Source organism: Clupea harengus, chromosome 6 (assembly GCF_900700415.2).
Source record: "Clupea harengus chromosome 6, Ch_v2.0.2, whole genome shotgun sequence".
In the NCBI taxonomy this organism is placed as follows: Eukaryota; Metazoa; Chordata; class Actinopteri; order Clupeiformes; family Clupeidae; genus Clupea; species Clupea harengus.
Genome location: NC_045157.1, coordinates 4,331,564 through 4,346,563, shown reverse-complemented (window position 1 = coordinate 4,346,563; position 15,000 = coordinate 4,331,564). Strand labels below are relative to the sequence as shown.

The window sequence follows — 15,000 nt, the reverse complement described above, 5'->3', positions numbered from 1 at the left end:
AAAAACGGAGCTCATTTCAGAGAGCGTGGCACCACCACGGTTACGGAAAGGTCAGAGAAAAAGAAAAAAGGAGAAGCACAGACTTCTTGTCATGTAGAAATCACATCAGACATACATGTACCAGCCACATTAAGCAAACGAATGGTGCCTACAGAGCCCTTACACCAAGGACAGGTCTGTAATGACGTATGTAATGACGTATGTAATGTCTTATGTAATAACCTGACTATGTGGTTCCACTGCTGCATCTGACTCCAGAAGGCTGATGAAAGCACAACATCGAAGTCGAAGCCTAAGACCTTCTCCCTTCGTCTTTGCTCCCTGGAGCAGGGCGATGGCAGGGCGATGGCAGGGCATGTAGAATATGGCTTCACTGCAGGACTGTTCCTGTGTGAGTGACACTCACAGCATTCTCCAAGGTGGTTTCTGAATCCAACACGACAACAAAAAGGCGACATGACCACCCCAATCCCAGCCGGGGTCAAAGGTCGCATATTAGGGTCACTGCCTGCATGAGGGGAAGGTGTGGGCAGCACAGAAGGCTCCTGCTGGGGGGGGGGGGGGGGGGGGGGGGGGGGGGGGGGGGCACCTCCACGGACTCACAATGCTCCACGGACTCACAATGCTCTCACACTGGCTGGAAAACACAGATATAAAGACAAAGACAGAAAGCCTTGTGTTTATCCTATATGTAAACCAGCACACAGCCCATCTTCAAGTGCAGGCGAATCAAAAGAATACATGAATGAAAAAATAAAGGAGTATTTGAGTAAATACTTCCTCAACTAAATAAAAGATCAACCAGTCTTTAAAATGGAGTATGTTCAAGGGATATTTATTGTGAGACTTTGTCTTTTTAGAAAGCCAGAATATTGCATTAGCATTTTGGTCATAACGTTTTCATCTCCAGTTATACTTTTAAAGCTTTTAAAACAATTATGTTGCAAAAGCTGTAATGACTTGGGAAATTAAAAACATTAACATTATGTCTTTTATAGTTATATGTTTATAAAGGCCGTTCACAAACGTGACACAAACGGATACTTAATTTGAGTTATCAGTACTGTAACACACCTATGTATTTGTATGCAGTGAGACTCACCCATGTGTGAACAAGCACATCGTACTATAGATGTCCCCTCTGGAATCTAAAAGAGTGAACACTTAATAATACATATAGGCCCAGTCAGCAATATGAACTCCAAATGACCTCGTATATAACTCGTAGTATTTCAGAAAACGTTCACACTGAATGTGAAAACAGATCTTTGTTAATGATGTGCATGATATTTGCATTATGCATTTTTAAATGTATTATATATTTATGCACCCAGCGATTGACATCAGGTGTCTGTGACACCGCATACATGCTACAGAGAGACATCTTATCTGCAGCCCAACTGTACAGTAAATATTGATGAGACTTATGTGAATTTGAAATGTATTGTTTGGAGGATAACCCCTTGAGATGCAGCATCTCGTTTTCGAGGGGGTCCTCAAGACACAAGACAAAGACAAATACATGCACATTCAAACTCGCTCAAGTTCCCCCTCTCCCAGACCTCACCCACCCCACCGACTCCCTATTGAGTACATATCGCATTATTGAGAGGCATATATACACATATACATACATACACATATACATACATACATACATATACATGCACACATATATACACATACCTTCACCCATACACACGTACAGTATTTACTCATAAATAAAAAAAGAAAGAAAAGAAAGGTCCAGTCACACATGAGCAAAACATTTACAGCAACAATTTGCTTGTAAGTAATTATAAAGGGATGTTTTAAAGGAGTGCAAAGAAGTGACAGATCTTAGAGACCCTGGTAGGCTATTCCAGTCTGAAGGGGCTTTAAATTTAAAGGTACGCCTGCCACTCTCTTTTGAGATGTTTGGCACAGTAAAGAAGGGATATTCGGTGTGTCTCAGTCTGTAGGTAGGTCTATATGGAATTAAATATTCCTTCAGGTAAGGAGGATAGTCAGAGTAGATACATTTAAATATAATCTGGTACCAATGAATGTGACACTAAGAGTGTCAGTAAACAAAGGCAATAACAATCTGCCTTCACTGATGGAATGTTCTTCCACCTCAGCAGTATTCCGCCACATTCTTTATCCAGGGATTCCACGTAGAAAATACCCAAGGGGAGGAATCGTAGCCTAGCATGGCGGAGCAGGGCAGTCACTTGTAAATTCACTCTGCACTGTGATGTTGGCGCTTCAAATGTGCTCCCTGCTGCGTCTCACTCATAAATACTTCTATGTTTTTCCCACACCTATGGAATTTAATATTGTTCCATCAGGGTAAATCCTTCTCGAAAGATACGATCAAATGAAATCTACTCTGATCCAGATCAGTGTGAGTAAAATCGAATGCAGTTTTCACAGTAAAAGTTTGCCATGGCTCAAACTGCAGGAAGTGATTTCACATCAAGTTTCAAATGTATAAAATCATCCCCATGCCACCTCCTGCACATGTCTGTCTTTACACATCCCAGTTCAGTGTTAAAGAGTTACTAACATGTTTATTTTTCATGACCCATCATCTGACTACATTTCTCAACATTTCCATTTGAGACAATAAGTAAATATCCATAGAACAAACTACCATACCACTAATACCTATGTATGGGCTATAAAGTAAAATAAATAAATAAAATATAAAATGTTGGTTCCTGTGAGCAAACAGGGACAGGGCAAGGCAAAACAGCAGAGCGAAAGCTTGTTACTAGTGCAGAGAACACACTGACCTCCAGAATGCCCAAGGTTGGTGGAATAAGCGACGCACTCGGCTCAGACGCTGTTATCTGTGGAACTGTGCTGATTTGGCTATGAACGTGATGTAGTGGAGATGGGGGTTTAGATTTTCTACTTTTTCTACATTTTCCTGCCAACATAACCATGTCAGATTACACCCTGCTTATAAAAACCTCTACATGAACTTCAGCTTGCACATGTAGTTATTGTAAGAGTGTATTAATCACATATGAGAAGTATTTGTTGATCGTATCTAGGGTGTGAGGAAATTGGTTTTAGGCCCAGTAGTGGAATGTACCAACAGCATGTTGTGCGTCCTTCACCTGCACCAACACACACTTCACCTGCACCAGGTACACACTTCACCTGACCCAGGTACACACTTCACCTGCACCAGGTACACACTTCACCTGCACCAACACACAGCCACGGCTGACCCAGGTACACACTTCACCTGCACCAACACACACTTCACCTGCACCAACACACAGTCACGGCTGACCCAGGTACACACTTCACCTGCACCAGGTACACACTTCACCTGCACCAACACACAGCCACGGCTGACCCAGGTACACACTTCACCTGCACCAACACACACTTCACCTGCACCAACACACAGTCACGGCTGACCCAGGTACACACTTCACTTTACCAACACACACTTCACCTGCACCAACACACAGTCACGGCTGACCCAGGTACACACTTCACCTGCACCAACACACACTTTACCTGCACCAACACACAGTCACGGCTGACCCAGGTACACACTTCACTTTACCAACACACACTTCACCTGCACCAACACACAGTCACGGCTGACCCAGGTACACACTTCACCTGCACCAACACACACTTCACCTGCACCAACACACAGTCACGGCTGACCCAGGTACACACTTCACTTTACCAACACACACTTCACCTGCACCAACACACAGTCACGGCTGACCCAGGTACACACTTCACTTTACCAACACACACTTCACCTGCACCAACACACACTTCACCTGCACCAACACACACTTCACCTGCACCAACACACAGTCACGGCTGACCCAGGCACACACTTCACCTGCACCAACACACAGTCACGGCTGACCCAGGTACACACTTCACTTTACCAACACACACTTCACCTGCACCAACACACAGTCACGGCTGACCCAGGTACACACTTCACCTGCACCAACACACACTTCACTTTACCAACACACACTTCACCTGCACCAACACACAGTCACGGCTGACCCAGGTACACACTTCACCTGCACCAACACACAGTCACGGCTGACCCAGGTACACACTTCACTTTACCAACACACACTTCACCTGCACCAACACACAGTCACGGCTGACCCAGGTACACACTTCACTTTACCAACACACACTTCACCTGCACCAACACACAGTCACGGCTGACCCAGGTACACACTTCACTTTACCAACACACACTTCACCTGCACCAACACACAGTCACGGCTGACCCAGGTACACACTTCACCTGCACCAGCTACACACTTCACCTGCACCAACACACAGTCACGGCTGACCCAGGTACACACTTCACTTTACCAACACACACTTCACCTGCACCAACACACAGTCACGGCTGACCCAGGTACACACTTCACTTTACCAACACACACTTCACCTGCACCAACACACAGTCACGGCTGACCCAGGTACACACTTCACTTTACCAACACACACTTCACTTTACCAACACACAGTCACGGCTGACCCAGGTACACACTTCACTTTACCAACACACACTTCACCTGCACCAACACACAGTCACGGCTGACCCAGGTACACACTTCACTTTACCAACACACACTTCACCTGCACCAACACACAGTCACGGCTGACCCAGGTACACACTTCACTTTACCAACACACACTTCACTTTACCAACACACAGTCACGGCTGACCCAGGTACACACTTCACTTTACCAACACACACTTCACCTGCACCAACACACAGTCACGGCTGACCCAGGTACACACTTCACCTGCACCAACACACACTTCACCTGCACCAACACACAGTCACGGCTGACCCAGGTAAACACTTCACCTGCACCAACACACAGTCACGGCTGACCCAGGTACACACTTCACCTGCACCAGCTACACACTTCACCTGCACCAACACACAGTCACGACTGACCCAGGTACACACTTCACCTGCACCAACACACACTTTACCTGCACCAACACACAGTCACGACTGACCCAGGTACACACTTCACCTGCACCAACACACACTTTACCTGCACCAGGTACACACTTCACCTGCACCAACACACACTTCACCTGCACCAACACACACTTCACCTGCACCAACACACACTTCACCTGCACCAGGTACACACTTCACCTGCACCAGGTACACACTTCACCTGCACCAGGTACACACTTCACCTGCACCAACACACAGTCACGACTGACCCAGGTACACATTACTATGTCACACAACGATGGGAATTAAACTAATTTATGTCCTTTCACTATGTCTGCAACAGTTTGTGTTTCTTGCGTGATCTCCTGTTTCTTTCACACTGGCAGGGTCACATTGCTGAGACACCTTTCCCCAAATGCAGCTACAGTTTGTCCATTCATCCTGTGTCACTTACAGTATGTCCATTGTTCCTGTGTTACTTGTACACTTTGACTGGTGTTCATGCAGGGCCGAGGTAAGAGCCCTTCACATGCTAATGGGGCTCTGAGGTGACAGGAAGCTGAAGTCATTTATACCTGAATGTCAACTCTAGCGCTCGATTCTCTTCACATGTCTTGTGTTTGTATTGTGTAATGCGTGTGGTGAAGTCAGGCCAAAGTATGTACCTGTTCACTCTGTTCAAGTCATCACGTAACCACTGACTCAGAATCACCCATGCCAGGAAATGTGTGCTTAGAATGTCCATGCACGTTATAGACATTATGTGTATATTTCTGTGTATTGTAAATTGGCTGCTTATAACCTGTAAAATGTCCTACCCTTGAGTGCTACCAACCACTGGAGACAAATTCCTTGTATGTCAACATACTAGTTTCTTCTGATCTGATTCTGATTCTGGCATGGAAGTGCACACATTTCCACATGAAATGTAATGTGTTTGCGTAGAGTAGCATACAGTATGTACTTTTCAAAGATAGGTTTGAGTGTATTCAAGGCGTCTTTAGGATACCTCAGGAGCTCAGAATGAGTATGTGTTGTCTCAAAGCCCTGAATAGAATGTACTCTCAACTGCTGGATTTCCATTTTGATCTTCTCAAATTCCCAAATTAAATCTCCAGTGAATTGCCCTTCAAAAAATCTCATTATGTGATATTTGCATAGATCTCTTTGGAGACATTTACAATTGATGTATTCTTTCCTTGGATTTGGGGATTTATAAAAAAAAAATGCCTAAGACATTTGAATAATTAATTGTCTTATTTTTATTTGTTCTTCTTTCTAGATGACTCCATATTGAGCATAAATATTAATGTGATTAATAGGCCCAAACCCATTGCACTGTTTTTCCAGACTGTTCTGTCTGACTTGCTCAGAGACTCCAGGCAGCGCGGATGTCACTTCACCCCCTTTAGAGATTTTGGACGACTCCCAGGACATGAGAATGTCCTTCAGAGTGTCTCTTTTGAACTTGGCCCGCCATGTTGCAATCCACCCTACTCGGAGTGCAAGGAGTATTTGGCTGCCCAAAGGTCTGAAGGGAGAGAGAGAGAGAGAGAGACAGAGAGAGACAGAGAGAGAGAGAGCGAGAGAGAGAGAAAGGTAGAGAGAGAGGTAGAGAGAGAGAGAGAGAGAGAGAGAGAAAGCGCAGACTCTCTCTGGTATCTGTGAAGCTCTCACCCTTACTCCTCTGAAATGATAAGAGACACATTTTGTTCTCTCTTTCTTTCTCCCCCTCTCCTGCTGTAGAGCCAGTGATTTTTATTTGAGTTGTAGGCCGATGTTTGCATCTCTGCCGCCGCCCCGCTGTGTCCTGGAGTCACTGATCTGGCGGCGGCAGGAACCCTCGCCCTCCGAGGGTTGTCTGGAACAGCCGGGGTGCTCCGCGGTAAATGTTTGTAAATAGACGTGATCTCCGCTGCCGTCTGTGAGTGCAGATCGCGGCAGCGGGGGCCGGGGCAGGAGAGGCAGTGGCGGTGTCAGCGGGGGCCACGGCGGGGCGTGACAGTGGCGGGTGCGGGTGCGGGTGCGATGGAGACGTCGTGGAGGTGATGAAAACTCTAATGGCGTCGCTGCTGCGGCTCTCCTCGGAGCCGAGAAGGACGCGGAGCAGTTGTCAACAGCTCTCAGTGTCATTCCACGCAACTGCCGCGATGGAGTCAGGCGCCTGGACCTCTCGATGATGTGACCACGGGGGCGCTTAACACAAGCATATGGTCACCCGGCTGCGCCTCCCCACCACACAAACATCACAACACACACACACACACACACACACACACATCACAACACACACACACACACACACACACACATGCAGGTTTCCATAAACTCTCCCCAATCCCAAAATCTACACAGAGCGCTCCAAGTGCCTGTGCTCTGAAGCACTGTCCACACAGGACACAGTCAGGTGTAGTTGTGAATTAAATGAAAACGCAAGACAAAATCAAAAGAATATATAGAGGGCCTGTTTCCTTTCCTATCACTGTTGGTCAGAGAGCACTTCTACACCTGTGTTTCACGTTCTTCCTTCTTTTGGACTCTTATTTTGTATTAGAGATGTGTGTTTTGTTTGCTTCCTGGGCTAGCCATGTGCTCTTTTGTTTTCCTGTCTCTGCCTCTGCCTCTGTTCCTGTTCTCACCTCCTGGTTTCTTAGTTTATTGTGTCATTTATTCCACCTGTTCTGTTCATCTTGTTTACCTTGCTCATCGTGTGTATGTATGTATTTCATCTGACTCTTGTTGTTTTCTTCCAATAATCTGTTTCTCCTGACTAGTTTCTCTGGGTATAAAAATGTGTGTTTCTACCCTTCCTTGTCTGTCCGTGGACATGCTATGTTTGGCATGCTATGTTTGGCTGGTTAAAGTATAGGCTATGTGTTGTACAGGCCTCTTCTATGTCATATAGATTTGGTCTGAAATTCACGTTTCGAACATAAACATGTAATACCAATAATAAGTAACTGAAAACCTCAACAATAACTGGCTGATGTGTTGCAATTATATGTCAACCCAACAGAAAGTTATGATCTGTACCGTTAGTCAGTCAGAATGCAGTGTACATTTAGGAGCGACCATTTCAGAAGTACAGCTGCTTTGATAAGACACCCTAGGAGAGTGGCACTGTGTTAGATTTGTCAGACTTAGTCCCGTGGCCGTTAAGAGCCTCCGAATCCCATCTTCACATAAAAAGTAAATGTGTGGGACATTATAATTTTTTAATTTTGCAGGGCATAATACAACAATTACACTAAATTACAACATGCATATGCTGATCTAAATGAACTGTTAGCACACTCATGATGCCTTTAGTCTATTGGCCGATTACACTCATGATGCCTTTAGTCTATTGGCCAATTATATTCAGGAAGCAATCTGCCCTGGCATGGGCCCTTTACAGCGGCTTTATACTGTATGTGCTGCAATCGTGCATTACAGCGGCTTTATATGTGCTGCAATCACGCATTACAGCGGCTTTATATGTGTTCTGCAATCACGCATTACAGCGAGGATGCCAGGTTGGTAGACAGGAGTCATAGTCAAACAACAATCATTGTCACATTAATAATTATTATGACAATTACTGTCATAAGACATATGAGTGATAGTGTAGATACATAGTGGAAATTACATTCAGAATATTATATTGGTGCAGTGGTCTACAATAAAACATGCTACCCATTTTATTGCAGAACTTCATGTCTAACATGTACTAAAAGCTCTTAGCATGTACTAAAAGCTCTTAACATGTACTAAAAGCACACTGACAACAACACGTTCTGTTGTACTTAGTTTGGTGTCTGTCTGTGTCCAACTGATCCTCAATAATGCTTCACTCGAAGGAATGAAATGGTTCTACGTGAAGGTCCTTTTTGATTTCAGAAGGGGACCTGTGATCCCTCCTAGATACTCTGACATTTTCCAGTTTGAATTCACTACTCCAGTCGAAACGAAACACAAACTCTAACACACACAATCTTTTACATATACACACACACATACACACACACACACACACACACACACACACACACACAGCAGTTTCATATTAATTGAGTAGACATGTTCAACAGTGTATCAAGGCAGACTCGGTGCCCTTGGCAAATACATATGTTTGGGTCTCTCCCATCTGCCTCACAAGGGGTGACACCTGTGTCTCTTTCCAGGGGCCTGGCGGTAGTTGTTCCCCTCCAGCACAAACATGCCACTCTTTCCTTTGGCCCTGGCTTGCTTATGTTGCCTGCATTACAAGTCGTTCACTGGTTCTCAACATTGTAAAACTCACATACTTGACATTTGCTGTGAAAGCCTCTTTTCACAAGTGACAGTATTACCAAAAAAATACTGCCAATTCAGTAAAGATCCTTAAATCTCTTCAGTGATTTCATAAGCCTCATCGTGAGGCTAACACGATTCTCTGAAATTGCTTCTGTAAGGAGTTCATTAAAAAAAAAGAAACTGAAAAAACCTCCGACGCCAGACTCAGCCGACTCCACATTATGAATGCTGCTGAGGCAGTGGTGTCTCCCTAAATGTGAGGGTGTGGACCTAGACAGACCATCAGCACGTTAGCTTTAATCAAGCCTAATGAGGGGTACGAGCCTAATTAGAGATGCTCAGACATACCCCAGTATCCGCTCCATTGTTGATCAATGGACTGAAGACGGGGCCATTACAAGCACCTTGAGGCCAACGCGTCAGATAAACACTATGAGAAACGGCGAGGTTAATCATCGCCGCGTGTCTCTGGGCGAGGAGAGCCGGTGCGACACGAGCACGGGAGGGCAACGGGGACGGCGGTGCGACGGCGGTGTGACACGAGCGCGGGAGGGCCACGGGGACGCCGGTGCGACGGCGGTGTGACACGAGCACGGGAGGGCCACGGGGACGCCGGTGTGACACGAGCGCGGGAGGGCCACGGGGACGGCGGTGCGACGGCGGTGCGACACGAGTGCGGGAGGGCCACAGGGACGGCGGTGTGTCAGGAGCAAGCTGCCATGTCTCACTGATGTTTGCACGCCGCGACAGCCTGACACAAGAGATCAGGTAAAACCTCGATTCCTACTAACAGGGCTAGTACACAGGCCACTATGAAAGAACCACTGAAGACCGCCGTCCTCTTGCCAGACCATGACTCTTCATATCATATTTTTGTTGAAACCAAGTTTTTAGGGCCATCTCTGTTTTTTTTTATTCTGCCATATTCGAACCGTTTCGAGTCTAGAAACAACTTTAAGTTCAAGTTCACTGAATAGAGCCACCTCAGCTGCCTGGGCACCAAAGCATCCAACATGGCCTCCCAGTGTTTAAAAGAAGAGCCCGCACCTCGAACGAGGAGGCGTTAGCCCAAGAAGTGAACATACAGTATAGCAATACATAAAGCAGGCAGATGTTTAACTTAACTTAATGTTTTTTTTTTCTGACATTCGTGTTAATGGGATGATTGACAGGACATGAAGTGTCCCATGAATTGCCTTCACTCCAGGGCCATGTCTTTCATCAGGACAGCCTTTAGAGACAACTGCTGGCCAAGTCCACCCGTGTGTCCAATCGGAATATAAATATTGCCCTTCCCCAGACAGTACAGGCCCCTGCTGCCAGAATGATGGTGCAGACTCCGCCGGTTCCGCTGTGGCTTTGCATATTTCTTTGGACGGTTGCAAGGGCTGTTGGAAAATGGCAGCACCTGGAAAATGAGATTCATTCTGCCCCGTGCCGACGTGTGTGCCAAGGGGCTTAGCCAAGCTTATCTACAGACTGCACCACATAAGGCGAGCGCTGTGGAGCAAGCACTCTGCTCTCTCCCGCCACACACACACACACACACACACGTACACACACATGTGCATGCACACACACACACATGCGACTCTTGTCTGAGTTACGGATGCAGGGCTTTTAACCCAACTTTCAACACTGAATTATCAGCAGCAGAATTCAATTTCCCACAAATTCCCTATTTTGCTGTGAGTACTGTTGCTGTCCACTTGAATTTGTATTTGGGAAGATTAACTCGCGAGAGAAGAAAATGTCTCTCCGTGTGGTCGGCAGTCACTGAGGCTAGCCAGAAAACCTGGCCGCTTGTCTTATCTGGGCCAATAATGACCTTGACAGTGTGATAAAACCATCTCACTACGGTGTTTTCAACTGAATTACTTGCCTGGCAAGCTGATTGAAGATTATGACTATTTATTGATTTTATTGGTTCAGCGTGTGTAAGAATTTAAATAATCTGTCATACGATTGACATAACCATGTCATTGCAGGTCCATAGCTTGCCTTAACATGTTTATGACAGGACTATGGCATCTGTTATGACATGTTTATGAAGGGGCTATGACATCTGTTATGACATGTTTATGACAGGACTATGGCATCTGTTATGACATGTTTATGACAGGACTATGACATCTGTTATGACATGTTTATGAAGGGACTCTGGCATCTGTTATGACATGTTTATGAAGGGGCTATGGCATCTGTTATGACATGTTTATGACAGGACTATGGCATCTGTTATGACATGTTTATGACAGGTCTATGGCATCTGTTATGACATGTTTATGACAGGACTATGGCATCTGTTATGACATGTTTATGACAGGACTATGGCATCTGTTATAACATGTTTATGACAGGACTATGGCATCTGTTATGACATGTTTATGACAGGACTATGGCATCTGTTATGACATGCTTATGAAGGGACTATGGCATCTGTTATGACATGCTTATGAAGGGACTATGGCATCTGTTATGACATGTTTATGAAGGGACTATGGCATCTGTTATGACATGCTTATGAAGGGACTATGGCATCTGTTATGACATGTTTATGAAGGGACTATGGCATCTGTTATGACATGCTTATGAAGGGACTATGGCATCTGTTATGACATGTTTATGAAGGGACTATGGCATCTGTTATGACATGTTTATGACAGGACTATGGCATCTGTTATGACATGCTTATGACATGGTTGTGTGTGTCACTCGCTTTAGTTGTTTGTGTAATAGACCTAAGTAGAGAGACAATCAGCTGTAAGTCTGCCTACTAGTCTGTAGAAAGTGCACTGGTCCTTTAAATTAATTTACATCCCCATGAGCTGCATGTAAGCTGTTTCACGCCAGCGGTGCAACATGCCATTGATCCGTGGCCGACTGAACTTGCCCCACTCTCCAATGCAGAAGCGCTAAGGATGGCGTGTCATACTCATGATTGAAACCACCTTTGTTTTTTTTTCCCCCCCTGTCTTTCTTTTTTTCACTGGCCCATTTCTTCTTGTCTTTAATTGTTTCGTGTCGTGTTCCCCATTCAGCCAGTCCCCTGTGGCGCCACTCCATGCAGATGTGTGCCAGGTGATAAGGGAATGGCTAGCGTTTTGTTTATACTGCTAATTATACTGCTCTGAAGCTGCCGCTGATGCCTCGTGCATTGTCCTTGCTTGGATGCAGAGAGAACTGATCTGTTGCTTCTATTTTCATCCCCTCCTCAATCACTCGTGACAGCTGGCCAGCGTCGACTAGTGACCCGTTGCCGTGGCGGCGGAAGTTTCCCTCCGAGGGAAAGTTCAGGGTCAGGCTTCGGGGGGTGGGGTTTGGGGTGTTACACAGACACAAAAGAGAATGAAGCCCATGTTACATTGGAAGGTGAGGGTTCTCCCTCTATCTCATGTTCTTCTTTTCATGCTGTGCACTCTGCGCTGATTCTCTGTCATGTACTATCACATATTTATCAGAACATTATTTGTGCCCCTAAGGATTTCTAAGAAAACCCTGACACGACTGTGAATGCCAAAGCAGTAATTGTCTGACTCCAGTGAAGAGAGAATGGGAGCAGGAGGGAAAGAGACAGAGGGGGAGAGAGAGTGATGCAGAAAGAAACAGGAACAGCATGTAGAAGAGAGGAAGGGGGATGAATCTGTGTGCCTATGCGTATGTGTGTGTGTGTGTGTGTGTGCGTGTGTATATGTATGCGCATGTGCCTTTGTATGTGTCTTTGTGTGTGTGTGTGTGTGTGTGTGTGTGTGTCTGTGTCTGTGTGTGCCTTTGTATATGTGTGTGTGTGTTTCTGAGCGTGTGTGCATATGTCTATGTGTGTGCCGTCTGCGTGTGTGCCTGTATATGTGTAAGAGAGAGACAGTGAAGGAGCTTGTGTGGGAGGGAGAGAGTGAGCAAGCAAATGAGAGAGAGAGAGAGAGAGAGAGAGAAAGGGAGAGAGAGTGAGGGAGATGGAAAGAAAGACTGTGAGAGAGATGGAGAGTGAGAGACTGAGAGACTGAGAAAGGGATGGAGAGTGAGACAGAGAGAGATGAAGAGAGAGAAAAAGACTGAGAGAAATGGAGAGACAGACTGAGAGAGAGATGGAGAGTGAGAGAGAATAACAGTGAGATGGAGAGAGTCTCATTTCACTGACTTCAAGTGCTCAGCACAATAGACACAGTGCACGAGCAGAAGAGAAGAGAAAACAGACAGTAAAATAATATTTATCTCTATAATGAATCTGACAAGCCCATAATTAAAAGTGTAAAAAAGAAACCGACATCTCCTTCACCACATCGCCCACTCTTTGAGACAGCAGTGAGGGAAAGTTTCCGCTCTGCAGACGCTCCCTTACGTTAATCCGCAGAGGAGAGGAGAGGAGAGGAGAGGAGAGCAGAGCAGAGCAGAGCAGAGCAGAGCGGAGAGGAGCGGATAGCACCACATGGCTGGATTCTTCGAGGTGCGAGCGAACGAACGCGCTGCCTGCCTGTAGCCAGTAGCGGAGTGGAGCGGATAGACACACACGCTCACACACACATACACACACACACGTACAAACGCTCCCTGCTTGCCTCTCACTCCATCACTGCCAGTGCACAGGGAAGGATCGCAGCAGATTCTCTCTCTATCGCTCTGTCAGCCCCCCTCTCTCTCTCTCTCTTTCCCTCTGCTCTCTTTTCCTCACGAGCTGGAATACTGGGGCTGGAGACGGGGAAGGAGAAGAACACGGACCACAGGGAGATTTTAAAAGGAGGAAGAGGAAGAGGAAGGAGAGGTCTATTAACACCACAAACGCGTGCCGCTGAAGGACATCTACGTCTCTGATTTGCCAACACATTTACAGATCTACCCATCTCTTTTTGGCACAGCCGGACTTCAGCAACACTGATTTGGGGAACACCTTGGTCTCTTTCTGACTGCCTAATCGTTTGGACTATAGGAGCACAGATGGCATTTGAAGGTAAGGATGGAGCCTGCTGCCCTTCTTAGGGTGTGGGAGTTACATGTTTGTGCGTGTTTCTTTGAACTGGACAGGAAATGGGCAAATGTGACATGCAGGCTTACAGAAGCAGAAAATGGGAGACATACGTGTGTCATTCAGAGACGTGTCTGCTCTGAAATGGAAAATTAAAAGTTGAGTAGTGTCTTATTTATTTATCCCCCGTGAGTTCCGCATCACAGTGCATGCAAAGACAACGAGTGGCTTCATTTTTCATCGAGACGGCATTTTCTTGTCTTTCTTTCTTTGTTTATTTATTTATTTAGCACACCTCATAATGAAGCAAGCAATCTTGTGTGTGAAGCAGTTTCTCCGTTCTGTACCTCACAGCTTCTGTCACCAGGCAGGGTAGAAATGGAGTGCTATTACGCTACTGTCTGTCAGCAATGCACCCTCATCTTTGGAATGGGGGGGTTGGCTTGGGTGGGGTTGGGTGAATGGGGGGGGGGGGGGGGGTCAGACAGAGGGAGGGGTGTGAACCTCAAGCTCAGTGTCAAACCTGATGTACTGATGTATGTTGAGAAGGACACCTTGGCCCTAAACCCAGGGACGCGGGAACGATCTTTTCTCTACCCTCCGCGCTACAGTGTCGCGCCGCATCCAACATAATTACTTTTGCCATCAGTTCCCTGCGAGTTTTACAGGGCTGCCCCGTGTGAGGCTGTCTGTCGGATACACTCTGAGCACTCAACTCAGTCTTCAGCAGGCACAAAGAGAGAGAGAGAGAGAGGGAGAGAGAGAGAGAGAGAGAAAGAGAGACAGAGAGAG

General features: G+C 46.1%; 1 protein-coding gene across 1 annotated transcript in view; it reads left to right on the top strand.

Annotated features, from left to right (window-relative positions):
• The first annotated feature begins 13,415 nt into the window (after positions 1-13,415).
• Positions 13,416-15,000, top strand: part of lingo2 (leucine rich repeat and Ig domain containing 2) — a 260,684-nt gene continuing 259,099 nt past the window's right edge. The window contains exon 1 of the mRNA XM_012837324.3: positions 13,416-14,193. The gene's annotated coding sequence lies outside the window, so the exon portion shown is untranslated. The remainder of the gene's footprint in view (positions 14,194-15,000) is intronic.